The following is a 3,547-nucleotide window of genomic DNA, read 5'->3' as shown; positions in this document are numbered from 1 at the left end:
CCTCCTCCCTCTCCTCCTCCTCCTTCCCTCCACTCCCGCTGCCGGGTCTCTTCTGGTCGCACGCCGGGCCTTGGCCCCGACCCAGCCTAGGACTCGCATCCTGCGACCCCCCCCCTGACCCCCAGCTCCTCTGGGCGACGCAGACATCCGCGCGCCCGAAGCCGTCGCCGCCTCTGCTGGGCTGCCAGGGACGCGCGGCGAAGTCCGGCCTGGGGCGCGGGGTCAGGACTGGACGCGGGGTGAGGGTGGGGGGTGTGTGTGCTTAGAGGTGAACGGTCCGAGAGGGGAGGTAGGCGGACGCGGGGCTGCCAGCCGAAGTCCCGTTAAAGTTGTCGCCGGGGGTGGCAGGGAATCTTCCTCCCCTGCCTAGTGCAGACACCCTCACCGTGCCCGCTGCGACCCCGCTGTCCCGTGCGATGGGGCGAGAGGGGGACGAGCACACGACTGTCGTCCCCTCCACGCCGTCCTAGCGGGGCAGGTCTGCGCGCGGAGACAGAGGCCGGACACAGGGCGCGTCTCTGCGCTCGGACCACTGCGATTTCTCAATGAGCGGTGGCGGCCGGGCGGGGAGGGAGGGGGCAGTTGGGACACGGGTTGGGGGAGAAAGCTGGCGAGCGCTGTTCCGGGGAGGACCGCAGCGCCTGCTGGGGAGGAATAAACGGTGTTGCTTCCAAGGCGAACATAGCCGGTCCGGAAAATGGGTCAAGGATGGAAAGGAACCGGCTAAATTGACCCCCCCCCCCCGCCGCCCCAGGCAGAAGGACGTGGGGTGGGGGGCTATGGCCAGGAGCGCGCCCTCGGAGCTCTGCTCTGCTTTTCCCTCCCCTCCCCCGCTGCCCTCCACTCCTTTTGCACCAGTGCAGGAAATGTTCCACTGACCTACATATTTTCCCAAACATACGTGACCTTTTTTTTTTTCCTCTGTGGGAGGAGACAGGCGAGAATCCAAGAAAAGGAGAAGCTGGAGCGGCGCGCGCGCGAGCAAACACGGAGGCTTTCACCAAGGCTCCCGCAGCAAACGCTGAACCGAGACAGACGCACATAAATAGTCCCCGGAGCCAGGAGCGGTGATTTGAGCTCCTACTCGGCGGGGCTCAGAGACAGCGAGGGGTGAAAAGGGGAGATCCTGTGTCCCACAACAGTGACCAGGTTCCCCTGGGCTCGCAGACTTCCCTCCACCGCGTGGAGGCGCCTGGGGAGAAGCCCAAAGGAGGGGAGAGGTCCCCTACCCCCGAGGGGTCATCTCTTCCCTAACATCACCTAAGTACAGCGCCTGGCGCAGTGCTGTGCACCCAGCAGCCTTTTTCAGAGGTCCCTCGGTCCCTCGCACATTCCAGCAGGTAGCCCTGGAAGGGAAGGCGCCCCCGCCAGTCTTTTTCTATCATACTTGGTTTTGTGGCCAGAAGGAATCTGCTAGGGCACTTCCTCTCAACACCAGTCAGGCCAGTGTGCTGGGGTTCGCTGCCCACTCAGTTCCAGGGCCTATGCTTTATCCTCTCCCCGCTCGAGTTCAAGATAGGCCCTCTCCCGCGCAGACCCGACCAACAGCGCCTTATTTGGGCATGCAACCCCACACCGTCAATTAGATCAAAACGCTCACACAGAGCTCCTTCCCCACCCCCACCCCCACCCCCCCCGTAAAGTAGGTCATTCTCTTTATTTCCCACTTGTATTATTTTTGTCTAATTCTCCTCCTGAAAAATAATCAGCTGCAAGGAACTTTGAGCATCCTAAGAGAAGCCGTTAGGCTTGCTTCTGACTTGGAGGGCTTTTCAAGGAGAAGGAGGCATTTGGCACATTATGGTTTTGAAGTCCTCCCTTTCCAAAAGGAAAAAAAAAAAATTTTTTTTTTTGCTTTGTTTTTCTTCAGGCAAGTAGGTTTTGCCCTGCTCTTAAAGCATGGTCCTAATATCTACTAAAGGATAAAGTTATGTGCTTTTAACCCGATTCAGTGCCGACTTGAAAGCCACCTCCCTTCCTTTCTTGCTTTGAAAGAGATTCCAACTCCCTCCTCCTCCCTTTTGGGAACTAGTTGAACAATCCTTAAATGATCTTTTAGGAAACGAATGACCTACAGTAATAGTGCATCAAATAATTCTGCAGTGCAACCAATGTTTTTGCTACTGTTTGTACCTGTTGCCCAGTAGGGTATCCTACCATATGTGTGGTTTCTGTCTCTTAATAATGGAGATGATGTATATGTAGTTGTAGCACTCATTCCAGACTCCATCTCGTCTCCTGGTGTTAATCCTACCAGGTAGGACATCTGTCTGAGCAGAACAGGAAGTGCAGTCTGCAGCACAGAACCCAATCAGGACTAGAGCACAAGCAGGAGCCTCAGAAGAATGTGCCCTTCCCCCAAAATGTAGAGCGTCAAAGAGGAAAGTTTACCTCCTGTTCATTCTATGCATTTGACAGTTTCGTTCCTTTTATTGGCAGCTTCCATGAGTCAGGCTGGGCTTGGCCTGTGAGGGATCAAGGGGAGCTTGATGGCAGTTTCTATACAAGAAGGATTTACAGGGTAGAAGCAAGGATATAGATGAGGCCAAATACGGCTAGTGGCAGAAACAAAATGCCATGCGGGTTCAAAGGAAGGAATCGGGGTGAGCTTCTTGGAGGAGGTGACATTGATGCTAGGCTTTTTCATCAACTAGATAACAAAGTCAAAATAGATCATAATCTACATATTATTCAAAATGGGCAGCATGGAGCAAAAGAACCATTTCAAAACTACATTGCCAATTTGGAGAAATTCTCAAGTCTCATGTAGTTAGTCCTTTAAAAGAACATGGCTTTACCCATTGAATGCTGCAATAGAGTATCCAGGAACCTCAGATATTTTTCAAAGAATCAAAATTTATGGAGGGGAGGGTCAAATTTTTTAGTTGCAATTATATCAATCTTTGAAGATCAGTGAAACAATTCAGTTTTTGCAATCTAACTGGAAGTTCTTTTCCATCGTAAAAGTTGAATCTGTGGCCTGTCCTAATTTAAAACATTTATCCAATTAAATTCTCAAAATACACACACCATAGGTGTCCATATGTGGTGCTACATACAGGCAAGAATGTGTGGGCTATTCCAATAATTACAGCACTAGCTCAAGGCTTGGGACCCACGTTAGGTATGTATAGTCAGTAAACGAAACAGAAACTTGAGGGTAGACAACAAGGACAGGGTTCTTTGCCAAATGACGTCATCACAGTTTTTCTGAATAATCATAAGATAGAGGGCCTTCTTTCTTTTCTGGACACCCAGAAACCCCTTTATGGATTCTTAACTCTGAGTAGCAGTTTTTCACTTTCCGATGAAAAAGAAAAAGAAAACACAATACCAGGCATCGTCAAGTAGGGTAATATCATGTTAGGGAAGAGAAGTGTTGCAACTGAGACAGAAGGGCAAGTGGGGTCAGTATGAAGATGAAGAAGAGGGCTCAGAGCCCAGTAACCAGAGACCGAATGACTCAGAGGCCAGGGCTTCTGGACACCTATAGAAGGAAGATTCAAGAATGTCCACCTTGTGATTGAAATAATCAAGGTGAGAATTT

This window comes from Neomonachus schauinslandi, chromosome 10 (assembly GCF_002201575.2).
Source record: "Neomonachus schauinslandi chromosome 10, ASM220157v2, whole genome shotgun sequence".
NCBI classification, from domain to species: domain Eukaryota; kingdom Metazoa; phylum Chordata; class Mammalia; order Carnivora; family Phocidae; genus Neomonachus; species Neomonachus schauinslandi.
This window is presented reverse-complemented; position numbering follows the sequence as displayed.